Here is a 27751-nt window from a genome sequence, read left to right as displayed (position 1 = left end):
GTCTCGACACGATTAATCGATTAATCGGATTACATGGGGAAATTTTTAAAAACTGCTAGGGAAAAGTTATTTCTCTCATTCCTTCACTTTATTTAACACAACATTATTAGAAAACAGTTCAATAGCAGAAAAACAACATGCCATCACCTAAATTGTCTTATAAGGTGTATAGACAGAGACCCTAAGCTACATCTATCTGTGACCTAAAATGCTTGGTCCAAGTTAAACAGCTTAAGGGCAATTCTCATCTGTTTTGTTTGATCTCATCTGTTGACATTTATTTTAAATGTAATTAAACATAGGCTGTGAATTAATCAAAATTGATGACCATTTCCAAAAATGACTGAAAAAATACCAAATAAAACAAAAGTAAATGAATGCCATCCTCCTTGCAATGATGCCCTGGGCAACTGCCATAAAGTCACATCAAGAAATGCTGCTGATCATTCCAATGATCCCAAATAGACTCACATTAGGCCACATGAAAGCAACTGAACCCAAAAATATATTAACCAGTATATAACTGCACTCTCACACAACACGCCTGCAGCAACAGTTAGGACTCCTCCCTCCCTTTTAAAAGCGTTTTTGCTTCCGAGGACATTGTGGTTGTAAAACCACATGCTAGTAGTCTGGCCCCGGTGTGATCAACCAGTTTCTGCGGGAATGTGACGGCGGAACCAGGGCCAGATTAACACTTTGTTGTACCCTGGGCAACAATATTCAAGGGCTCCATCATCACGACCCAAGGATCACCATAATGTGGTCACATACAGAATATTTTACTGTAATATGCAGTAAATATACTCAATACTTGAATGCCTGACAACACGTAACCCGCCCAGAGTAACCTTTGACCCACCTCGTGTGGACTGACCAATGAGGAGAGGGTCTTAACTTGAGGCCCTCTCTTCATTGGTCAGTCTGCATGAGACTGACTCTCAACTGACGTTCAAAGTCATTGGCAGCGAAACGTCTCTGTGCAGCGCGAAAGCCCGGGTGGACAGTTTGTTTAATATAGGGTGATCATTTTTTCCATTTCCAAACAAGAGGACAGGGGATCTGTGCCTATGACGTCACACTATGGCAACGCCACACAAACCATGTTGGGACCCATTTTTTGTAAGAACTAAAATAATATCAGATTCTGCCAATAAAAGGGCTCTAAAACAATTCATATGGTAATATTTTGCATATTAATGCAAAATCTCATTTTTATGCTTTAGTGCTGCAACAAGGTTTTATTAATAAGAAACTACCTTTTGTTTTACTACAGCATCGGTAAGCTTCCTGTGCACAGATTATTAATGATGCTTGTTTCAGCTGTGAGATTAGACGATAGGATCAATGATAAAATAAGTTGTCACACACTCCATGGAAACTTTCAGAGAATCCACAAATAGTGGCTTTCAAATGGTTTTGTTACTTTTTGCAAGTTTAGAAAAGAAGCAGATGAGACAGCATGTCTGATAATTTAGTTTTTCATCTGATAATATTAGAACATGTCAGTAATGTTTGAGGGGCTTTTATAAACACCGTATAACTAACACTACTGGAGAGGGTATGAATTACACAGAGGCTTCTGGGGAGCCCAGTTATGGAGGGGGGTGGGGGGGTGGGGGGTGGGGGGGGGGCATTTTGCCTTGGCCCCCAAAATGTCTTGAAACGGCCCTGGGTGTGTGACTAAGTTTTGAAGGTGATCTGAATTGTATCAGATGTATAAATATGACGTGTATAACTTATTGTTTTTTACTGGTAAAAACGTGTAGTGGAGATAAATCTACCTACATTTTACTTTGTTTTCTTGTTTTTATTTAACTATTTTCCTGTCCTGTTTGTCTCATCTTCCTGCATCTCCTCATAATTCTCCAGAAAATCTGTTGCCTGGATTCTTACCTTTTCACCTCATCAGTTACTTTTGAGCAGATCAAAGGGATCTCCTGACCGCAAAGCGCAGAGCACGTTTTCGATGCTGCGTGAGGTGACATCACCACAGCACAGGTGATGAGCTCCGCAGTAGCGCGCTTCAGGCACAAATAAGACAGAAAATAGAGAACATGTGCAGACATGAACGATCGTGTGCTAATTATAGTTTTTTGGTTGCGCCACTTTGAGAATGGACCGTGCGCTCGAAGCAGCTGCCTGGATCGCTGTGCAACAATGCGGAACCGGTTCGCAGCAGCGCAAGTCTGCAGGCTCTCCCTCGCGCTGATCTGCCGGTACCGGCTCTCTCTCGCGCTGATCTGCCGGTACCGGCTCTCTCTCGCGCTGATCTGCGGCTCTCCCTCGCGCTGATCTGCCGGTACCGGCTCTCCCTTGCGCTGATCTGCCGGTACCGGCTCTCTCTCGCGCTGATCTGCGGCTCTCCCTCGCGCTGATCTGCCGGTACCGGCTCTCCCTTGCGCTGATCTGACTTGCTCTGGTCTGTGCTCAACGGCGGGCGGGAAGGTGGTGGTGGGGGGGGGGGGGGCGCTTTTGGAAGAGTTGTGCGACACATCGAATCGATGACGCAATTCGTTGCCAACGCTTTTAGTAATCGATTTTCATCGAATTTATCGATTCGTTGTTGCAGCCCTACTGCGCATACCTGTAGTTATCGTCCATCTATCGTTATCGAGGTGAAATTCTCAGTGTTTCATGATATTGATTTTAGGCCACATCGCTCAAGTCCTACTCTTTAGTCATCGTTTTTAGTGGTTGAAGGTCACACAATAATGGCGTATTGCCTTTGAGTGATATTTCTCATCTTCCTTTTCGCTAAGTGTTTGTGCTGCTGTGTGTGTAGTGATGAATACATCACCTTCATTGCTCTGATTGGTCCCAGCGCTGTCCAACTGTGTTGGGCTGAGACAACTGTATACTATTGATGAGCTCTGTCTATGGGTCGTGACTACATATAGGATGGGTTGGCAGGCAAAAATAAATAAATAAAAATTTACTTGTTTTCCTCATTGACCAAATTATGTTGTCTAAGAAATCCATATTATATAAATCAAATGAGAAGTTTTTAGTCTACTTTTGTATTTACTGGAAACCACTACATAAATAACTAAAACGTGCGTATCAAAGTTACACCGATTGCTCAACACTGAAGCAGACGATAGATTTGAGCTTGAATAAAGTCGACAAATAACTGAAACATAAAGAAAAGTTTACAGAGAATGGCTAAAGTCTTGAAAAGTCCTGTTTGCATTGACTAAAAATATTGGACTAATTACCAAAGTTGACGTCACTGACCAACCACTCAGGCAGCTCTACTCCCACCACTCCAGCATGCTGTCACTTATACTCAGTCACTTGCCAAGCACAGACTGTCAAAAGGATGAATCAACCCACTCCCAATGCTAAATCTTTTCCCTTCCATCTTCAGCACAAGGGCACTCAAAAACAGCCTTGATTTTTTTCCTGCCTTCTGTGACGCCTGTAATTACCACCTCTGAGCTGCAGAGAACAGAGGCTGCACGCAGACGGCTGAAGACGACGAGACGTCGGAATTGTTTTCATCAACGTCTGATCCTCCAGATGAGGGAACAAACAGTAACCATGGGTAAATTCACAAAGAGACAGTTAGTGGGTGCTTTGCACCTGTGACACATTACAGCTGACTGAACACAAAACCCACAGGAGAACCAGACACAACAACGACTCCACAATGATACCTTATGCTAAAAGATAAAACCAGAAGATTGTCTAGACTCAGTCGAATTCATCCAGTAAAAGTTACAAACTGGCTGAAACACAGTCAAACAACATCAAATCTACACTTGGTATGAATAAACCCGAGCAATGAGAAATGCGTGAACCAAGACACTGCACTTCCCATTTAGCCTACCATGTCTTTAGCATGTTAAAACAAGCACAAATAGATACGGGAACTAGACAAGCTGGCCAAGAAATACCATTAATGGAATCCAGCGGCTGTTCTGATCATCGCTTTAGCATTTTAAAGCAGAATGAAACAGTCTGTGGACTAAAGTATACGAGTTCAACACATATTGCTGTGGTCACATCACATCTTACTAGTGTCTGACATCTTATTACACAATTATCAAGGAAAACTACAAGTTCAATTATATACAAATAAAAACTAAAGGCATTCCATGCAGATGAACACTCAGAACCTATGTCTTGAACGAGGCTTCTCAAGAGAAGTGAGGAACATGTGGTGACATCAGCTGGGTCCAGATGCCTGCAGGATGCCATCACAACACTGTCAGGAAGTCATGCAAATTACACTGCAAACTGGTTCTGCAGTTATGCACTACAAAGATGTAGGGAGAACACACACACACACGTTTAACCACACAGGAAACACGCTGTGGCTAAATAATTAGCATTGAATGCTGTAAAGTGAAAACAAGCTTTGGCTGCGCTTCACTGGAATGGGAGATCCGTTCCATCTACATGATACAAAAACAGTGTTTTAATCTTTAGTTAGACCCAATGGCTCAGAGCTAAGTCAAGAGCAAACTAAAAAAGCAGTTAGTGTTACAAGGCTAAACAAAAACAATAGTGTCAACAAATGAAACCGAACATTTCATCTCCCCCCAGAAACAGGCCACACTCCAGGATCACGTTCACTAGAGATGAGCAGCTCTATTCTGTGCATGCTTGTGTTTGTACAAAAATCTATTCTAAACTGGGCAAAAGGTTGCAGCGTACACGCAAAGGCCCACACAGTGGGTTTCCTTGTGCCCTGCTCCACATCACGTGTTCTACTGATGAAGCAGCGCTGCAAACAGTGTGGGGAGGAAGAGTAGGTGAAAGAACAGAGTTCAAGGGAAGAAAAAAAGTGTTGATTTTCCTAGAAATCTACTACAGTGACTAAGGTGACAGAACAGAAGGAAAAAAGGATGGCAAGCGCAGGAGAGCAGAACTAACTGATAAGAACGACAGTATCTCGGAACAGAAAGGAACAGACAACTCTAAACATCTGATTGTACAGCAGAGTAACGGGAACAGGGTCACAAGTATTCACAACTGCTAACTCATCACTTCAGACGCATCAATGAGAAGTGAATTCCAATCAGGTGGGAAGAGGCAGAATAAAACTAAACTGTAGTGTGATGCATCAGAACACTGTGTGTAAGCTGTCAAGTCCTCAGGACTTCCAGAGCGTGCACAAAGTGAAACGACACGGTGAACATGCCTTTCACCGGGTTGACAAACTTATTACAACAAGACTCCATCATTGTAACAGCAGAGTGGAGAGTGCACTTGTTGAAACCTGATCTCTGTCAGGCGGTCCAGATTCGTGATCCACATCAACATAAACACGCTGGTTCAGGTGATGCATTAGAAACACAGGAGGGGGCTTCTAAAATTAGAAAGGACACACACACACACACACGCACACACACAAAATACTCCCTCCTTGTGAACGATGTTCTAAGCATCCGTCTGGTGGGTTGAGGTTGTGTGTCTCACTGATGTTTTGTCTGAAGCCAGTGTGGCTAGAACCAGCCTGCACTGCCTTGAAGCAGCTGGAGGCCTCGTTTTCTGTGTGAGATCCATGTCAAGTAGCAGGGGACGACAGCCTGTCATCTATGGGAGGAAGGACACTTGGCAGACATCGCACCATTTTCCCCTGCTCACTATAAACTGGCATGAATATGAATACCAATAGCATTTCTGATAGAAAACCCTTAGAATTCCAGGGCTCAAAGACAGCTGTACACGGCCTTAAAGAAATAAGACTGTAACCAATTGTCGAAATAAAAGATAACCAATACTCTTGGAAATGTCAAAGAGTACAGGGCAGGAGGAACCGCGATAAGAAGAAAGCCAAAAAGTGGCTACACTCAAGGAAACTCCTAAAAGAGGACATAACAAAATATCTGAAGACAAAAAGAAAACCTATGGAAATATCTAGACAGACTATAGCCCAACGCATGATCACAACTGCCTGGCAAGTTTGGTGAGTTCTAAAGACGAAGATGAAACATAAAACCCAAAAACCAACCACTCACCGGTAGGGATGCTCCCATCCGATCACGTGATCGGAAATCGGGCCAGATCACATGTTTTTTAAAGAGCAAGTCACCCCCTACCAGAGTATTATGCCACTCCCATTTCCTGTTTGAAAAATGCAACAAATGCCCTGCAGACCGAGAGGGCAGAGCCGCTCACACACACATACACACACACACACACACGTCATTGTGAAATCATATGGTACCGCTTAGCCAATAGCGGTGGCAGATTTAAATTCAAATGCAGTGCAGAGTTTTTACATGACAACGGCACAACACTGACAGTTTTAGGCAGAAAATTTAAATTTTAACTAAAATGCACTAAAGTGCTAAGCCATTGACTAAACGTGTCAGCAGCACAATTAGACACGCATTTATATAGTTTATCAGAAAAATACTTGATTTGGGGGTGACTTGCTCTTTAAAGGATCGGAATCGGGAGAAACAAATCGGAATTAACCTTTTAAAACAACAAAAATGACTTAAAATTAACCCTGAAATAGAGATTTTCAAATTGAATAAAATGGCTTGGTTTTAATTTCAGTAAGTTCCTCTACATCAATAATATTAGTTTCTTGTACAAAACAACACAGTGACTAGAGCTGTAGCGAGCGAAGCGTCGATGACGTCGACGGCTCGATTGTAAAAATTCGTCAACGTCAGATCCGGTAGTCAACGCACCACGCCCATTTGTTGCACCTATTTGTAAATAGGAGTAATCTGCCCGTTTTGCCCTCTAGTTTGCCCTCTTCGCCGCCTTCATTAACATCTCCGCCAAATACCAAAGACCCGGAATAAAGTCTGTCCGCTACTAGATTCCTTTCCTGTTTTTCCCGCCTTCATCTCTCGATAACAGACAACAACTTCCGGGGTCAGATGTGCTGCTTAGACTCTACCGCAGATGTAGAAAATCACCGGGAGCATTTCTCCCTTCATTAAGAAGCTTCTTTCAGACATTAGGAGAGCGGTTTTTGTGGTAGCAGTCTCTCCTTCGTGCTGGTCTGTTTGCTGGGTACTTTTGGTTTATTTAAAGGGACTTTATGGAGTTTTGAATTTTTATGCTCACGAAAGCCCCCTCAGGCCAAAAGCGTAACGGCAGCTTCAATAGTAGGCTCGTGCACGAGGCGTGCATGCTGTACGTGCACACTCCTTACCGAAAATAACAGCTGAAACAGTCCTGTGTGTGTGTGTGTTTGTGTGTGTGTGTGTGTGTGTGGGGGGGGGGGGCAGAGGACAGGAGAACGTGCAGCTAATTAATTAAATAATTTGATTCTGCACCTTTCTCTTCAGCACAGCCGACAAAGGTTTATGATGGGTCAGTCTTCCTGCATGCTCAGATCATTCCCTTCCCTTGCTTGAAAATTGTTCCAAAATAAAAGTTGAACCCACATCTTTTTTATCTGTGAATTCAATGCCGTTCGGCAAGTCTCAAATAAAAATTTGGGCATCTTACTGTACAAAAATATACCATTAATGTCAAATAGAAACTCTAAATAAACTATGATCACATCCAGAATCGAACCCGGGTCTTCAGCATGAGAGTCGGATGTCTTACCAAATGTGCTTAAGTGCCGGTGATGTATTTTGTATCCGTAATATTTATATTCTTGATGACAGCTGAAACAACATTCAAAGAACGGTTCAGAGCGAAAATGGCTATTTTGTTGCTAATTTGCAGGAAATATCTAGAAGAAAGTAGCTCAGGTGCTCAGAAATGTAGCTAGGTTCATCACTAGGCGTTAGGAAGAGCGACAAAGTCGCTGAGTTGGCACTACCTCACTCTCTGCTGCTAAAGCTACGGATTGCAAATGCTACGGGCGATGCCTGGGCGTGAACGCGCATGAAGCAGCCTGCTCGACCCGAGCAGCTCTCTTTTTCTGTGATTTTACAGAAAAACAGGCAATCACAGTAAAAACGCCAGGGCTCATTCTACAGGACCAGGACATTGCAGGAGAATGTATGAAGACATTTATTATTTCTATAAATGTTTTGGCTGTCAAACTTCAATAATGCCCCTTTAAACTAGGTAACTTGAACTTAACATTGGTAATGCTACTGATAGCGTTTTCGCTAACAGCTTTTTGCCTTTGGATTAACTGTTATGTTTTAGTTTAGAGTTCATCTTTTTTCGTGGTGTAGATCTCCCTTTTATTACATTTAGAGGATTGTGGGTTTTCGGCTTAGTTTAAAATATCACCTTGAGTTTGGTTTAACCACCCAGTTTAGAGTTTGGACCTTTGGAGATCCTTATTTTGGTCTAGAACCCAGGAATCTTTGCCCAGTGGGACATGCCTAGGTATTTCTACTTTTGTTTCAATTCCCCACAGGCAGAATTAATTTTATTATTCCCAACCTGTGGATGGAAGGATTTATGTTTTTTTGTTATTGTAAATAAACCTGATCATTATTTTAAATATTAAATCCCATGTTTTTGTCCCTGCCTTTTTGCACACAAGCCAAACTCCCCAGGAAGGGTCGTAACACCACTCGCCTCTAAACAAAGCAGCATTGAGACACTCTGTCTCCAACCACCTCTCAGGCAGCAGCCTGCACTCCCAAGTTTTACATGTCACCAGAACATAACCAACCACAACACAATAAAAGCAGTGTTATATAAAATTGAAGGCCTGTAGTGTTTATTCTCTTACAGTACCAATTTATCAGTTTTTTGAGGAATTTATTTGAGATTTTCTAGTTTTTATTAATTGTGCAATAGAAAAATAACCGTTAGATTAATCGTCTAAATAGTCATTAGAATAGTCGACAATTCGATAAAATAATAGTCAGAATAATAGTTTAAAAATAATCATTTTGCCCCAGCCCTAACAGTAACGTAAAACAGTTTATGGCAGGCAAGGACTCTGACACCAAGTGCTGCTGTCAGGAGACCCAAAATACCTGCAGCTTGATGGTATTTTAAACCGGACAGCAAAGGCAGAGCTACAGACACCTGTAATGCATGCATAATGAGCATTCAACACGCTGGACACAGCTCCAACATTTGTTAAAATTTGTTCAACTAGTATCTACAAGTACTGGTCTAACGTATGACCAGTACATGCATTTCCATGGCAACACCTTGACTTTCATACCGATAAAGAAATACTGATGTTTTAATACAACGTGATGTGAAAATTTTGCCAAACCGCCCAGCCCTGCTAGACATCAGCAGCATGCTGAAGAGATCAAATTAATCCGTTTAGAAAAGCATCTGGGGCAAACACATAAATCACCGTGCACAAAAAAGTCCCAAAGAACTCCCAAGGACACGCTCCAACCCTGAAGGTAGATGCCAATGTAGGGTGTTGATGACAGCATTCAGAAAACTATTCGCAAATCAGAAAGGAATTACTTTACACTCAACTCTCCTGTGATCAAATCATGCATGGAAGCACACTAATTCAATGATGAAAGTTAAGACCAAACTATAATAAGCATCTTTAGTTAAGCTTCTATCCCATTTTTTAGATCCACGCAAGTTTATCTAGTGGAACAAGCAAGACACCCAAATCCCCAGACACGCCCGGACAAGCCGGCTTTAAAACAGGGATGCACGTATGCAGAATTCAGCGTCTGAGATCCCACACGGCTTCTGTGACTCTCAAACTACACTCTCCTGGGAACTGGCAAAGTGCTGGCTCAGCACAAAGTGATGCAACAAGTTGGTCGATCCTGAGTGACTTCATGTTTTGTTGACTGTATTCTGCCACATTTCCAAGAACATGTAATGTGGGAAGGAGCAGCGCATGTCCTTTCAGAATGTTTCTGAGAACTGCACCTTCAGTTCTGCTTACATCGAAGGGAAAGATAAACACTGTGTAAAGTCTTGTGTGTTTGCAGATGCACCCAGTTTATAGAATTATTCACGATTTCCATGAACCTGCTTATTAATTTGTTTCCAAGTACCGTCACAAAAGCATAAAACATTTTCAGCACAAGTCTGAAAATGTCTAGTAAGATGCCAGTGGACCACACCACCCCCACAGTGGGGGCTGGTGCCCATCTCCAGCGGTCAACGGGCAATCAGGCGGGGTACACCCTGGACAGAGAGCTAGTCCATCGCAGGGCAACACAGAGACACACAGGACAAACGATCATGCACACACACACCTAAGGACAATTTAGACAGACCAATCAACCTAACAGTCATGTTTTTGGACTGTGGGAGGAAGCTGGAGTACCCGGAGAGAACCCACACATGCACAGGGAGAACATGCTAACTCCATGCAGAAAGATCCCAGGCCGGGAAGCGAACCCAGGACCTTCTTGCTGCGAGGCAACAGCTCTAAAGACTGCGCAGCCCTCAAACTTTAACCTTAGTGCCTATTCTCTGGTACAGCTGTCTGTTAACACACACACACAGTTGAGAGCTAGAGGTGTATCAAATGCCCCACAGGCACTTTTTAATTATATACTTATAATTAATGTAGAATTATTTAAACTTCATCTAACGGTGGCCCATATCGTATATTTCTTGTCCAGAGAAAAAAAAATCTATCATGTTAAACTAAATTTATGATGATGTAATTGCATCTACTGAAGGTCACATGGGTCACGCACCATAGAGTTATTAGTTATCAGGGCAAACATGGCTGGAATCTAAAAGTGTTGGCTCATATAAGCGATTATAGTGTAATGACTCAAGTCTCTGGTTGCTCTTTTATGAGTATTATTTTCGGGGTTCTGTCGCCGTAACCCATGCCTTACACTCTCCTAACTTTTTCAACAATTGCTCGTAACGGAGTATTTACTAGCATAGAAAACCACAGCGGAAAACCCAGAACAAAATTTCTCACCCATTGAGCTGGCCTTCAAAATAAAACGTTGTCGCTATAGTTTACCATTCAAACCCTTACAATATGTTTGAGGTAATTTGGCCACTCCAGCTATCCATAGATCTTTCCTGATTACACAGGGGAGGGAGGGTTTTGGCTCGTCTCTCTGCACAAGCAGGATGGAAAACAGAACTCCGTTGGCGTTGAACGTTCCCAAATAATTAAAAACCAGAACGCTAAGTGCAAAGTTAAGAGCTGCACATTTACGCAGAGTCTCTCAGATTGAACAAGATTGTGAGAATACTAGGGTTGCACGATATTAGGAAAACCTGTGATATTCGATAACAGTGCTTAATATTGCGATATCGATATTACTCACGATAAATGAACAAATACTAAAGTATGCAGTGTTGATGTCGTCTGGCGTTTGATGTCTGCTCTGGGTTCAAAGCAAACAAAACTAATGCATGAATTCCATTACAACATAACATTTTCATTGCATAAACATGCAGCTGCACCTGCTACTGTATTAGCAGCAAAACAACAAACTGCATGCATGCAGTTTCTCAGTGACTTTAAAACATCACCACCACCATAAAACTTTTTCTGATGCTCCAAATACAGAAAAACATCCCTTACCAGGGTTTTTTTGAATGAATAAAAAAAATCTGAAAATAAGTTTAAATGTTAAATAATAGTTAACATCACTTAAATGCAACAGCAAATTCTCTCATTGCTACTGAACATGTCCTATAGGTTTTCTGTATTCTTTAAGATTTTGCAGAGCAGGTTTTTCCTACAGCCAGAGATGTTGAATGAGGAAACAGATCTTTTTAACTTTGTTAATTCTTCTTAAATGTTTAAAATAATTAGCATTTTACATTGTCCTAAGGACTGTTGTGACTTTAGAGGGATGGCATGTTGTGTTCGACATGTTTTTGATTTTAAAAAAAGCAAATATCTAGCATCTTCTTTTTGCCAATGAAAACAAATCCAAACGAAATAAGTGTGATGCACTGAGATATTGGATCGAATCGTTGACCCAATAATCATAATCGAACCGTGAGACTAGTGAAGATTCACCCTTTTATCTTTCGCCTTCCTGCCAGGTTGTGGTATGCAGCGTTCTGAAATGGACTTGTTAGATCTTAAGGAGTGCTAATCCACCAAGAGCCCCATGACCTCAAACACCACATTAATCAGCTCAGTCTATAAGTTATATTAATCTGATAATAGTTTTATTTCGTTTACTTACTTTAAAGCATAATGCTTCTATAAAACAATATAACTGAGTGGCCCTTTATTGGGGATGTGAGCCATAGCCACTCATGAATGCATTTACCTGTGTTGGTGTGAAACCAGACAGACAGTGAGACAGACAGGTGGTTTGGGGCTACAAGATGAAATAGAGCTGGGTTATTCATAGGACTATTACTCTTTGAGAAATACTGCCCCCCCCTCCCCCCCCTCCCAGTCCCACAGAAAAGACAGAAAAACAAGACATACTCCCCACACAGACTAAAGCTACTACTTTATAGGGTTATAAAACTCTCTAAAAACTATCATTTTCTAAATAAAAATAATCTTCAACCATCAGCAAAGGAAACCAAAGAAGAACAAGCTGAAACAGGAAGTTCATTTTAACACTTGCATGTATCTAAACAAAAATAAACATGTATTCCTGTTAGAGTTCTTTTGTGGGTGGCTTGTGCATGACAAATACAGAAATAGACCGAGTTGCAGAATGATCCACTGTAGCTGCAACACTTCTACCAAGACACAAATATCCTAGGGGCTGCCCACAAGCTGGAATCCTCCAGCCACAGGAAAACATCTGAAATACATACATTTACCATGACGTCGCACCTGAATTCAACAGCAAAACTCCTCTAAGAGCCTTTAATGAAGCAGAAAAGGTCACAGAAAAATGGCTAAAATACTGTAAACAAAAAATACCCAAGGCTCTAGAGCACATCTAGACTTTAATACAACGGATGCTTTTGGGCCAGACAAGCCAAGCCTGGTGTGAGGTATGGTTGTGAGACCCTCTAGCACTCACATAGTTAAGAGTAAGGGCTAGGGTAGAGCCAGTGTTGGGAGCGTTTAAAAAGTAATTTATTACTAATTTCTGTCAAAAACAGCAAATGAGTTACAAGATTATGAAAGTAACCAATTACCAGGAAAAGTAACTAGTTACTTTTTTCATACAAAATATGCAAGAGAAATGGGATCCCCTCTTAACAGAACTAACTTCATTTACTATAAATTACTACAATCCTAAAATATAAATGAATAAACAGACTGGAGTCTAATGTTTTATTATAAACTGAATAACAGGAACAAATGGGCACCTAACAGGAGGAACTACTAACAGGAAACATGACACTAATCTAAACTGTTCAAATTTCACTGTGGTATGAAAGAAAGACTCCAGTCTAATAAACTGTAAATAGAAAACATCTGCAAATAGTTCCTGAGCCTTTAAATAGTCTCTCAGTCTAATTACTGAAATAAACAGACTTTTGCACCATATTCAGATTCTTCTCAGTTCTACTTGAATGTATGTAGGGTGTTTTATTAGCATTTCTATTACTCATAATCTAGTAAAATAAATACAAATCCTTCAAAAAATGACACTAGAACAGATAGAATCTGATGAAGGACTTACATTTTATAACTTTGGTCAGACCCAGATGCGGAAGTGCTGATACAATCAGTGTTACAGCGGGACCAAAGAAATGATCAGGAACACAAACTGGTTCCAGCTGAATGACTGGTGGATGAACTAGCAAGACCAGAGATCTGGACGAGGAATGAATGAACTGACGTCTGAACGGTGAACAGGTGAGTGGACCTTCATTACGTGGAAAGTCCCACTGTCACGTCAAGAAGGGGATGGCTGCAGCTCTGCGGAGCAGATTCACACCTGCAGCAGCGAATCTGCGGGTCTCTAGGCCTGCAGCCTGATCTAGTCTTCCTTGATGCTCACTGGCCCTGATGGACTTGGATGTAAACATCTGTCCCTTTAGCTCCACATCAGCTGATGACAGCTTAAACACACCTCATTGCTGAACTATAGTAATGGCCCAACTTCCTGCCTCTACTCTGCATCTGTGCTAAAGTGTGAGAGATTAATAGTGTCCGCCAAAATAAAACACTTCATCTAACCTATGACCGTGCAAGTCTGTGCAAATACACAGATATAAACCTCATGAGCCATTAATGATAAAAACATAAAAATGATTGTCAGCACTGTTTAGCTGCACAGTGGTGTTGTTGACATGATGAATGAGCATCTTTCCTCTGTCCCCTGTTCAACACAACAGGTGCCTGGCTGTTGTCCCTGAGGACAGGTGCTAATCTTCCCGCAGGGTGCTTGTTGTTCTGGCTCTGGGTGTAAAGTGGCAACAGGAGGTGAGGGAACACGCAACCTCCTGCTTTTTTATGTACAGACCCACACCCGCTACACATGCACCAGGACATGGTTAAACCCACTTACATAGCTTTGCAGCCTCTGAGTGAACATTGATAAACAACTGGGTGATAGGCCTTAAAGGGACAGCAACAGTAAAGGTGTGAGGACAAAGGGCTGGGAACCTTACTAATGGGAATGAATAAGGGTAAACACCTGATCTGTACCTGATAGGCTAGCTTAGCAGCATTTTCATTCACAAAACCAATTACCAACACCTGAACAACAAGAGGATCATTTCTCAGAAGGAGAAAAGATCAGACATAAAGGGTCCAATCCGTCGACGAGACAGCCAAGATGCAACAACCAACCAGGACCAAACTTGGCCCAACATGACTGATAACAGCATGTAGAACTGTATATGTACCTACCGATGGTTAGTCATTAACGTAAATCTGCATTAAAACTGTTATTTATTCTCCAATAACACTGAAACTCCTGTGGCCTGACGGGACACAAACAGTGTCTGCTCCGATCTGAAATATGGGTCAGGCACCTATATTTGTCCGCCTGAGCTTCTTCAATAAATCATAATCTCATGTCACAATCCTAAATCCGCTCTTAGACAGCATGAATGCAGGCCACACCGCTAACGGTAAGGGCAGAATATAACAGGAGCACGAGTAATTATTACATTACAGTTCTAATATTAATCACCATATCAACATTTCTCCAACAATTCTACAGATTTCCCTCTGTCCCTGGCATGTTTTAATCTAATCTGTATTTTTCCCTTACACGCTTGTTTTGACATGCAGAAAGACCCGAGGCAGTTTAAAAGCCTGTTCCCGTTTCCGAGCAGGCTTTTGTTTCTGATGCTGCAACAGGTTGGTCATGTTGCTACTTTTAGTTTCAGCGGAGTGGTAGACTTGACGGTCGTGTGTTTCACTTGTGACCTTGCAAACGGAGCATTCTGCGTGGCAACAAAACGCAGGATGACCAAATGACTATTCCAAGCTATGAAGTCGCCATTTGAGGTGACAGCCATCACTCCAGCTGGGCTCCTGATGGGTGAGGACACACTAATCTGAATTTACAGAATGTGGACCACACCCCCCACTGGCTTTTGGGGTCGTAAAGCTGCAATCGGGAGTTTTCCACTTTTCACAAATAGTCTTACCCTGTACTGTGACATAATGTAGGCAATGCATCCTTTTTACCATGAGAAACTTTCCATGAGCAGATAGAAAGGTTTTACAGGGTCAAGTAGTCCACTCACATTTTACACCTAGTTAGTTTACTTTACATTTGTAGCTTTTTCCTGTAGGGATGGGTACCGAATTCGGTACTTTTTAAGGTACCGACCGATTCACTTCATTTGAAACGGTGCCTCGTTTCGGTACCCGTCCTTCACAACGAGAACTTGCCTAGACAGCTGCGCATGCGCAAGAGCGTTAAGTCATGGTCGCTGCGAGCGAGTTGTAAACAGAGCAGCTCCGGTAGGAAAATAAAATGTTTAAGATAACGTTAGCTTGATATGTTAGCTTCCATTTCACTAATGGTGCGTTCGCGTTCTCCTCGGAACTCCGAAATTCCGACTAGAAGAACATGAACGCGCTCTAAAGTTTGGCTTCACTTTACTAAATGCGACAGGTGATTGGGTGAAGATGAAACCAGCGACAACAATTTAAGTGTGAGGCATCATTGTTTAAATCTGCTCCAGCAGTTAAATAAACCATTTAAGATAACGTTAGCTTGATATGTTAGCTTCCATTGCCACCGTTGTTATCAGCTAATGGTGCGTTCGCTTTCTCCTCGGAAATTCTAACTTCCCAGTAGGAAAAATCAAATGAAAAAGGACGGCAAAAGGAATGAAGATGCACAGTAAATTTAGTTCACAGTAAAGATGTTTGCTTCAGTTTAATTATCAGCTTATAAAACTACAAGGACGATGTTAAAATACAAACAGTTGTATGTTATTTATTGTGATATTTATCAAATATGGTTATATATTGAGAAAAATATATATTTAATTATAAAAGAGAATTAAAAATATTAAACACTCAAAAGTATCGGAAATTGGTACCGTTAAGTACCGGTATCGATTCGTAGGTACCGGGAATTAGTACCGGATCGATTCAAATGTCAAAGGTACCCATCCCTGTGGTTTGCTTCATTTCCACAGAGGAAAAGCAAGTGAACCTAAACGTGTCACAACAGAGCATGTGAGATCATCTGATTGTTGTTTGGATGGGTCTGGATAACCAGAAATAAATACAGGAGGAAGCCGTGTTCCGAGCCTGAGCTAGCCCACGTGGTTGACCCCGGTTTTAACAGGAGCTGATGTTTCTAATCATCTGCCCAAACATCAATTAAGCTACATACCCAGATGCTCATTCACTTTGTCAGAAGGAAAATGATCAATAAATTAAGTGATAGAATAAATGTCTTTGAAATAGTTGTTAAAAGCTGTCCCAGTCCCAAAGTCCTTCTCATCCTTCTTGAAGAGGATGGAGTGTGAGTGTGAAATGAGCAGATGTTACAGACAGACTAGTGCCAGATTTGTAGAATGAACAGATTGGTGTGTTCATCTACAATCAGCGCTTAAAGGCCAAATTGTTGCATACAAGCATGTGTGCAACCATTAACTGGGTTTAACTGGTTTGCTGTTCAAAGAGAAACGGTTTCTGTGTAAATAATTCATTTGTCTCTAATATTACCGATACGAAGCAAGCAGAACCCAGACACGCCCGATATAAAACCAATGTGAATAAATGTGCCAGTCTAAACATATTTCACCGCAGAGAGACTGAGACAAGAAAAGGTCCGTCTGCGTATTTGCTAGGAGGATCGTTCCTACTGCAGCACCAATTCTTCTGACATTTAGAACAAACTTTGCCTTCTGACAGCAGCATCAGGAGGTGTCTGTTGCTATGTCAACAACCATCTCTGTGGTAGCAACAAGTACTTCTGTAGGGAATTTCCATGTCTCTTGTGAAGAAATCAGAGCAAACACTCCTCAAACTTTGAAAATGAGGATGCTGAACTGGATACTAAACATTACAGATCAAAGTTTTCATTCAGTGGCTGCACAAACATTTTAACCTCAAAACGCGGAGGACTCAGACCAGATCATCTTCATGCTGCAGAGACATTTTCCATGATTATGACAAAGCTTTTTACTTATGTGAAGTGTTACAAGCTGCTTAAGTAGAATACGTGTGCGAGAACGCAAATTAGTGCCAAGTTATTAAGAACTCCAGAAAGATTGATGCATGACACAGACTTCTAGATTACAACTGTGAAATACTGTCTGAATCAGGAGCCAGACACTCAGTTAATGAGTACATAAAAGGAGGAAACGCTTTACTACTTATAAGTGTTTACCATAATAACAACAACAACTACTCTAGCAGCGGCAGTGAGACATAAAGGGTGTAAACACAAAGCATGGTGCTAATCTTACCTGTTGCTATAGTTTCAGCCGTGCATCTGCTAGAGGTGCTAGTCTGTCAGACACTGCTGGTGCCGCTGAGCCTGTGCCTTCCCTTTATCCCAACGCTGTGGCAACAACTGTAAACGAATCCAGTGCCGACCAGGGCATGATTCATTAACCAACACACTGCCCAAAGAAACACAAAAGGCATGCACAAAGAGGACCCATGGCTACTATTGAATCAAAACAAAGTTTTTTACTTAATGGATTTAAGAGCAGACAAAACAATGAGCATTTATTCATAGTTTCACCCTGACCTGGTTTAAGAGCAAGCTAAACCATAATCAAACCTGAACTTGTGACCACAGCCAGGTACCCAGGGGAACCAGTCAGATCGGTTAGAACCTGGAACAGACCTCTGCTGCTCGAGCTTTCAGCACCGACAGGAACCCTGTGGCTAGACGGGCGCAACGCCAGCACACAACAACATAGGTGTTCTTCATTCCAGTAACACCCCCCCGATAAGTGTGTATCGTCTTGCTGTATGAAGATCTCCTTTCACAGTTACAGTAACCAAGGCTGAGAACTTCCCTCCTGTCAGTGTTTCAATCATTCTACTATCCAACAAATATCACTTTAACAAACAATTAGAAGAGCACTTCAAATTTGCATCCAACTAATGAAATCAGCAAAGAACAAGAATCATGCCCTCTGTGTGAGGTTGCTGTACAAGGAGGCAGGGGGTTGAAACTGTGAGGACATGGATCCAAAGCATAAATGGGATGGCTGCTCGACTAGTTGAACTACCCAATACTTGCATGCTGGTTTCAAACATGACTTTAATAAATGGGATCAAAGCCAATCAAAGCAAAAAAAAAAAAAAAAACAACCTTACTCATGACGTCCCTGTGATTAGCAATGTGGTACGAATCTTGTGAACGACTGCCTTTGGCCACAAGTTGTGTAAAGGCTGAGAGATCTGATAGATGCTATTTCTAGACTGGCCCGTTTTAGTTAGGCAGGGCCTTATGATCTTATGGTGACGACGGTGGCAGACAAGTTACGTGTCCGTCTCATAACCAGAAGGTTGGGGGAATCACGTCGCACTGAACCTGTCAGTTCTTTTGTCCTTGAGCAAGACACTTCACCCACCTTGTCTGCGGGTGGTGGACCGGTGGCGCCTGTGCTCAACAGCCTCAGCACTGTCAGTGAGATCCAGGGAAGCTGTGGCTACACTGTAGCTTATCACCACCAGTGTGTCAAAATATGTGTGCACTGGTAGGCAAATGACTGCTGTGAAGCACCTTGAGGGGTTGTATAACCCTAGAAGGTGGTGTACAAGTGCTGGTCATAAAATTTGATTATTGTGACAAAGTTTATTTATTTCAATAATTCCATTAAAAAGTGAGACTTGTATATTAGATTTGTTCTTTAAACACAGACTGCTATATTTCAAATGTTCATTTCTTTAATGTTGATCATTATAACTGACATCTAATGAAAATCCCAAATTCAGTATCTCAGAATTTTAGAATATTGTGAAAAGGTTCAATATTGAAGACCCCTGGTGCCACACTTTAATCAGCCAATTAACTCAAAACACTGCAAACGCCTTTAAATGGTCTCCCAGTCTAGTTCTGTAGGTTACACAATCATGGGGAAGACTGCTGACTTGACAGTTGTCCCAAAGACGACCACTGATGCCTTGCACAAGGAGGGCATGACAAAAAATGTCACTGCTAAAGAAGCTGGCTGTTCACAGAGCTCTGTGTCCAAAACCACAAATAAAAAAGGCGAAGAAAAGGACAAGATATGGTAGAAAAGTCTACAACAATAGGTATAACCGTACCCTGGAGAGGATTGTGAAACAAAACCCATTAAAAAATGTGGTGGAGATTCACAAAGAGTGGACTGCAGCTAGAGTCAGTGCTTCAAGAACCACTATGCACAATGGTACAAGACATGGTTTCAGCTGTCACATTCCTTGTATCAAGCCACTCAGCATCAGAAGTATCACCTGGGGTAAATACAATAAGGACTGGACTGCTGCTGAATGGTCTAAAGTTATGTCCTCTGATGAAAGTAAAATTTGCATTTCCTTTTGAAATTAAGGTCCCAAAGTCTGGAGGAAGAGAGGAGAGGCAAAGAATCCACGTTGCTTGAGGTCCAGTTTAAAGTTTCCACAGTCAGTGATGGTTTGGGGTGCCATGTCATCTGCTGGTGTTGGTCCATTGTGTTTTCTGAGGTCTAAGGTCAACACAGCCGTCTACCAGCAAGTTTTGAAGCACTATATGCTTTGTGCTGCTGACCAACTTTATGGAGATGAAGATTTAATTTTCCAACATGACTTGGCACCTGCACACAGTGCCAAAGCTACCAGTACCTGGTTTAAGGACCATGGTATCCCTGTTCTTGATTGGCCAGCAAACTCACCTGACCTTAACCCCATAGAACATCTATGGGGTATTGTGAAGAGGAAGATGCAACACGCCAGACCCAACAATTCTGAAGAGCTCAAGACCACTATCAGAGCAACTATTTCTTTTTTTGCATTAGTCTTAATCGATTTTCTAATATTCTGAGAAACTGAATTTGGGATTTTCATTAGTTGTTATAATTAGAGCTGCTATGATTAGTCGACTCACAAACAAAATAGCCGACCATTAATTTAATGGGCGATTGCTTCCTGCCTTTCCGCTCAATGCACATGCGCAGTAGTCGCCATCCGGATCAGTTACCACACTAAGCTTTGGCGCGCATGCGCAGCAGTGGCCATTCAGATCAATCTGTGTTTGGAGAAAAAAAAGACATGGTGAGTCAGCAGCATAGCTTAAAAGATTGGGAGCAATATAAACAGACAAAAGAAAGGCATGTAGAATGCAGCAAACTGCTAAGTGAAACTCTGCTTTCACAGGATCACAATGGCGATGCACGAGCACCTTAGAAGGAAGCACGTCACGGCAGAGAACAAAGAGTTGCCTCTGTAAATTTCAGGGCTGCCATGAATAGTCGACGCGCCGTTTATTTTTTTTAATCACCTGCTGCGGCACATTCTGCAGTTGCTTCCCGCCTTTCTGCTCAACCGCCACTTTAACTCCAAGGTGCATGCACAGTGGTGGACATCCAGATCAGCCTTCGTCACCGGACAAAGAAATAATGGCAAGTTGGCAAAGTAGCTCAAAGGTTTGGGAGCATTATACAAAGACAAAAGAAAGGCCCAAAGAGTGCAAACTTTACAAAGTGAAACTCTTTCACTGGAGCACATCGGCAATGCACGAGCACCTGTTGTTAGCCTATTGTTAGCTGATAACATAGGTGTAGCAACACCAGTAGCGGTGGCGATTTTATTACCTTTAGAACACGTTTATCACGTATTTTCGCTCTAAATACAAACGCTACTGATTTATTTCATCCTGCTACCTTATAGAGTTAATAAAAGTGCTCTTCTTCAATGGACGAGTTTGTTACGTGCACACCTCAGCAAGCTAAAGTCCTGACCGAGGCCACTGTGAGCAAGTTGGTCACGAGACTCCTGTCCATACTGAGCAACCAAGGTTTCAGAGATGATGAATCAGTTCAACCTGGATACCACGACAACTACCTACCAGGCGGATCCCATTTCACCACCATGATGGAAAAGAAATATGAAACAACCTTAAAGGTGTGAGAGAGAGAGAGAGAGAGAGAGAGAGAGAGAGAGAGAGAGAGAGAGAGAGAGAGAGAGAGAGAGAGAGAGAGAGAGAGAGAGAGAGAGAGAGAGAGAGAGAGAGAGAGAGAGAGAGAGAGAGAGAGAGAGAGAGAGAGAGAGAGAGAGAGAGAGAGAGAGAGAGAGAGAGAGAGAGAGAGAGAGAGAGAGAGAGAGAGAGAGAGAGAGAGAGAGAGAGAGAGAGAGAGAGAGAGAGAGAGAGAGAGAGAGAGAGAGAGAGAGAGAGAGAGAGAGAGAGAGAGAGAGAGAGAGAGAGAGAGAGAGAGAGAGAGAGAGAGACTTTGTTTCTGTTTCTCTCTGGACACGAATAACTTTATAAAACATTAGAATAAAATGCATTTTATGATAAAACTGAGGCCCTGTCCACACGTAGCCGGGGATCTGCCAAAACGTAGATATTTTTCTACGTTTTGGCCTGTCATCCACACGAAAACTGAGTTTTTTCACACGAAAACGGATCTTTTTAAAAACTCCGGCCAAAGTGAAGATCTGCGTTTTCTCCGTTTTGGGTGTCTGCGTGTGGACGGACAAAACCGGAGTTTTAAGGTCCGCAACGTCACTTTCCGCGACAAAGCAATGCTGACATCACGTGTGCGACCTGTGTTTACACTAGCCGGCATCATGGAAGCCTTCAGAGCTAAGCTCTGTCACTACCCGATCCATCAATTGTCCAAGCGCTTTCTGCTTGTTTGTTTTTGCAAGCGGAATTACTGCTCCTTGCGGAAGACCACAGACGAAGGACGAAGTTAAGAACGGGGGAAGTACTGCCGCCTACAGGTCTGGCATGTCCTTAACAACGTATTTATCCGGGTACGTGTGGACAGAGTTTGTTTTTAAAACGCGGTGGTGTGGATGCAAGTTTTTGGAGGGGCGGGTATTCGTTTTCAAAAAAAACCGGCTACGTGTGGACTAGGCCTAAAAGGTTGCTGACTGAGCAATTAAGAAACTAATATTTTTAAAGCACAATACATTTTCTTAACCCACTTTATTGGATAACAGAATTATTAATTTGGTAAATAAACTAACTTTAATAAATTTTACCTTTACAATAAAGCAGACCCTCAGAACTGTTGATGATCCCTGACTGCTGATGTGAGGACCAGCTGTGGTACAGAGGCGTACCTTGGTAGGTCCTGCTATTTCCTGAGTTAAGATAGGAGGATGAAGCGCTTCAACTTTGCCACCATGCCTCTTGTGAACACAATTAATTTTTGGTTTTAGGTGCCTACCTCCATCTGACTGTAGCATTTGTATTAACAGGTTACAAAGTTAATCAAATGTTGTTTGATAATAGGGCTGCAACGATTCGTCAATGTTGTCGACAAATATTGACAATAGAAATAGTCGACAATGAATTTCATTGTCAACGTTGTCGCCAGATGTGTTTTTTCCGACCGAGTGAGGCATCTCACTTCATTACAATCTCTGCCGAGAGTCACACATAGGCAATAGCTTCTCAGCTGAGCGCCAACTAACAGAAGTGGCAGCGTACACCACAGCAGCTACGCGAACCAAAACATCTAAAGACTGTGAGCATTCTAGCCTGGATTCTGCGAATAAAGTTTACCTAAATTATTTCCAAAGCAGTCCTTGCATATTACGGCAGCACCTCGAAGATGCATGAACACTTGATGAGAAAGCACGTCGGACAGTTGAATGAAACAGAGTCTGACTCACCTCAGTAAGATTTTAATAACACGAAAGCCAATACGTTTTGTTTTGGATGTACATTGTACATTTTTTAAACGTATTTTCACTTTAAAAAGAGAGATTTAAGGTTATGCCTGACTGTGCCTGACAAAAGTATTTTAATTTTATTTATACATTTATGTCTATACTGACAGGGCACTGTGCCTAATTGGTGTTAGACAGGGTATTTTTATTTTAGTATGAATTGGCCTAGCAGCAGCAAAGTTCAATAAAATATGCATTTTCCATTGAAGTACTCATCTTTTTTGTGTTTATTATCATTTTTCACATAGCTAAAGCAATCTCATGCTAAATTTAAGAAAATTGAATAATTATCCGGTTAGTCGACTAATCGTTTCAACAGTCGGTGACTAGTCGACTATTAAAATAGTCGTTAGTTGCAGCTCTATTTGATAAGCCATCATCTTGTCTTTATTATTAGATGGCACAGACTAGACTAGAAGCTAATGATGGGTATATTAGAGCATCCTGGCACAATAAGCTAAATGTTTATGAATGACATGAATACTCGACTAATCGTCAACAAAACTGGTGACTAGTCGACTATTAAAATAGTCGTTTGTGGCAGATAAAGAAAGAAACTAGGGATGTGAATCTTAGAGCAACTCATGATTTGATTTGATTCCGATTCTTGGGGTGCCGATTCGATTCAGAATCGATTCTCAATTTAAATCGATTCACAATCAGTCTTAACAAAGAGTGTCAGCTCCAGGATTAACTACTTCGTTGTACAAGTTAGTTAAAGCTATGGGACATTTTTATTTTACTTTAAACTGGTCATGGACCAAAAATGCAAATTTACAATGTAAAATAAAGTGATTCTAAAACTGTAATCAGAAGCAATCTTTAGACCAAAAGGCAACATTTATTGTTGCTTACCTTGTAAAATATAACTAATCTGTAGTTACCTAACAGTAGCTTTGAAAGTAATGCGGTCAAATACTTTTCAAGTATGTGTAGAAATACGTTACATGAGTAATCCTGAGTACTCATTTATCAACTTAGAAAATAAATATGAGAATATCTCAAATTTCAGAGTATGGAAAAAATTACATTCAAGTGCCCTCTTATCAGCAGATTCAAACATAAATCATCTCAATTTATGGGACCGGAGTACTGACTCTCCTAACAAAGATCAAAAAAGTGCATCTCAAACCTGTAACATGCCACATATTTGAGTTCTTGGAATCGATTCTGAACCTTTGTGAATCGAAGCTGAATCTTTATAAATAAGAATCCTGATTCAGACTTGAATTGATTTTTTTCATTTGTGAATCGAAGCTGAATCTTTATAAATAAGAATCCTGATTCAGACTTGAATTGATTTTTTTCAGTACCTCTAAAATAAACATTTGTATATATTCTAATTTTATACCGGGTCATTTATATTTCTATGCCGTGTGGAAGAGGACAATTGCAAAACTGGATACTAAAACACAGAAAGTCATGTTTTTTTTTTAAATGTGGATGTGATCTAACAAACTACTTTAACACTTTATAATGACTATGACAATAAATGAGACTTTGGCCCCTGCAGCCTCTGTCTGCTTGTGTGATGCGATTGGGTAAGGGTGGGGGAACTAGAGTGAGCTGAGGTGAAGAGGTTTGTTGTAGGAAAATGACACACTTGACACCAAGTTCACAGGAAAACATATCCAAACAATAGTTATGATTTGGGTGGAGAATTATTTTGCTGAAGCACGGTTGACCATACCCCTGAGAAAACATGCAACAACCTAAACAAACAATAAGTCTGATCAGAACAGAGGGGAGATGCATTAGCTTAACTTTCAGTCTTTCACACAAAAACACACCAACAGATAAAGAGATCATTAAAGACTTTGCAGCTGTGGAATGAACTAGCCCAGGCTTGTTTAGGCAAAGTGCTGCCTCTCACGATTATCATCCTTTTAGTCAAACTCAAGTCAGCTGACTCCTGGTTAAGCATCCCGAACATCATCATCAGTGACAGTCAAATAATCCTTATGTGAAAGTGAAACACTATATTTCATGTGACTAATACCACATTTAGTGTGGATTTTTAACTTTATAAGTGAAGTGAATTCATTTCACAATTATTTCTCATTTTGTATGAAGAAGTTTTCAAAATAATGACAATACTAGAATGACTTTGGCTTCATTAATTAAGCACAATTTGCTGTAGTTTAATTAATAAAGTCAATTTGATCTGTTTATTTTATTAATCCACTTTAAGAACGCATTATTACGTAAAATAACGTTTAATCATAAAACCCAACATATAATTCAATATGGAAAAATAGAACGTATTCACCTTCATATACATCAAATGTAAATCACCTATAAACCACAAGAAGTCAGGTTATGCAAGTCTGGTTATCCCAGGGCAACAGTTCTCATCACGCTCTACACTCATGAAAAGTAAGGTGGTACCTTGCAGGTGAGAGCTTACCTGTTCCATCAGTTACTTACTGGCTCATCCGCCCAGGTTGGCAGGCCTGGCTAAAACAACCCTTACATTATATACTACCAGCACGGAGACCGCGGTCTTTAGATTCTCAGCTGCTCAAGTCAACTTCCTCCCCGGGAGCGTTTCCTCGTTCCTCCCCAGCCCACATGGCTACATGGTGGGGTGCTTTCCGTTAAGGAAACGACAACAAAAAGGGATTCATTACAGACACGCCTAACCTCAAAGTTGGCAACGTTTTTACACGCACAAGCTACTTGTAAGTGAAATCTGACAGTCGATCGTAAGAAAAGTGGTACACCGGTACTAAAAATAACCACTCAAAACCAAACGAATCACCACCGGCTCGGTCCTTTCTGGCTGAAAGGTTAGCCTGAGCCTGGCCATGCCGCGGGTTAAGATCGGTCACACGCCGGGGCGGAAGGGCGCTACTAAACCAGCTCAGTCGCCATCTGGTTACTCCAAATCTGTCTCCCTCCTAACTAGCCCCGTTTAAAAACACCAAACCGAATCTCAATCCGAACCGATAAGAACTAGTTCTGTGTTCTACAACATGGTGCCGCTGCGCTGAGTGTTGCTAAAGAGAGAAGAACGTTATCCCACGCATTAGTTAACGTTAAAGCTAACCTTACCTGTGCTAGAACAGCTCCATCAAGGAGTGATTCTAAACGTCGATTACAACCCGCGTTAGTTGGGGATTTTTCCTCTTCTGTTAGGAAATAGTAATAACAGCCACGGTAGCTGAGGGGTTAGCGCCGCTGCTAAGCGGCTTTACTAGCAACTACTAGCCAGACCTGCCCGGATACGTCAACTCTCGATAGGTTAACAGCTAACAACCGTCACATTGGATAACATCGACTGAAGAAATAAGCGAAAGATTAAAAGTCAATACTTTTATCACAAATTCCTGACAGTTTTACCGCCCAAAGCTTTTTTTCCCTGCAAGCTAGGCTATTCGCCTTCTCAGACAAACCCCTATGGAACTTGGGCTGCCTGTACTTCAGATTACCAAGATATGTTCTGAAACTTTTACACACAAAGCAACAACCATCTCACAAAAACACAATACCGGGATTGTGTTCGTTAGTGGTCTCGTTACTTACGAAGAGCAGACTGAACATTGAAATCCCGTGACTATTTCGGAGAAAAGTGGAGGGAGTGCAAACACCGCTGTCAGGTCGCCTTTTTGTTCCCCTTCAATGTGGCATCTTGAATTCTCGTTGGAGGTCGGTGTGCATTGTTAGTGAGGAATGTATGCCAGACCGTTATGTCATAAAATCAAAAAGCCTATACTTTTAGTCTTTACAAGTCAATAACACTTCTTATTATTATCCAAGCAGCTTTTCAGTTTGCCTAACGCATTGGCCATGACAGAGGCTGCTTTTATGCAGCCAACAACCGTCACTTTTTTCCTATTCACTTAAAATGACATGATAAATACTTGGAATTGATTTGATAACGAATTTCAAAGATTAAAATGAATAATTAAGGTTCTCGATAAAGGAATATTATTATGTAAAATTAAAGTGTCTCCTAATGAAAATTCTAATTCAGATACTCACGTTTATCGTTTAAATATTATGTGATAAAACGGCTTGCTAACCTGGTGCCGCCTTCATTTTTGAGACGTTCGTGGAGTGTGGGAAATATCTCGAATAAGCTAATCATCAGTTTCCTGCAATTTCACATGGAGCATAAGCTTGAAGCTGCGTTGTTTTAACAAAACAAATTACATGTAGTTGTTTTTTGTATTTGGCTCAATTTTTAATTGGGGTAAAGCATAAATTGAGTAGCCTTCAGAAGATGCTGATTATTACATGTTCTTCTTTATTATGAAACAATTCAATCAAATCAAATTAAGTTAAACTTTATTTATATAGCACTTAATCATACAATGCATGTAACTCAAAGTGCTTAACGAATTCAAAAGGGCCCGCATACCCATATTCCCTCCCATCCCCAGAGTTTAAAAACAGTCTGAGAATAAAAAACCCTTCACAACACTCATCCTCTGGCACAAACACACACACACACACACACACACGCACGCACGCACGCACGCACACACACACACACACACACCATGGAAAAAACACAATGGACTGAGTTTAGATGAAGCAGACCAGCTAAGGAAACGCCAACACGGGAGCCATCCGCACCGACTGCAGCAGATCCACAGCAGCAGCCGAGGCACCGACACAGGGCGCCCAGGGCAGGGAGGGCGAGGACCGCCGCCTCCACCCAGGCACACCTGGAAAGCACCCAGGCCGCCACAGCTGACCCGGGGCAGAGGG

General features: G+C 41.5%; 1 protein-coding gene across 1 annotated transcript in view; it reads right to left on the bottom strand.

The window, feature by feature from the left end:
* Window positions 1-26789, bottom strand: part of ptp4a2b (protein tyrosine phosphatase 4A2b) — a 33810-nt gene extending 7021 nt beyond the window's left edge. Inside the window, exon 1 of the mRNA XM_015955959.3 lies at window positions 26561-26789. The gene's annotated coding sequence lies outside the window, so the exon portion shown is untranslated. The remainder of the gene's footprint in view (window positions 1-26560) is intronic.
* Window positions 26790-27751: the final 962 nt, after the last annotated feature.

This window comes from Nothobranchius furzeri, chromosome 11 (genome assembly GCF_043380555.1).
Source record: "Nothobranchius furzeri strain GRZ-AD chromosome 11, NfurGRZ-RIMD1, whole genome shotgun sequence".
Taxonomy (NCBI): domain Eukaryota; kingdom Metazoa; phylum Chordata; class Actinopteri; order Cyprinodontiformes; family Nothobranchiidae; genus Nothobranchius; species Nothobranchius furzeri.
This window is presented reverse-complemented; position numbering and strand designations above follow the sequence as displayed.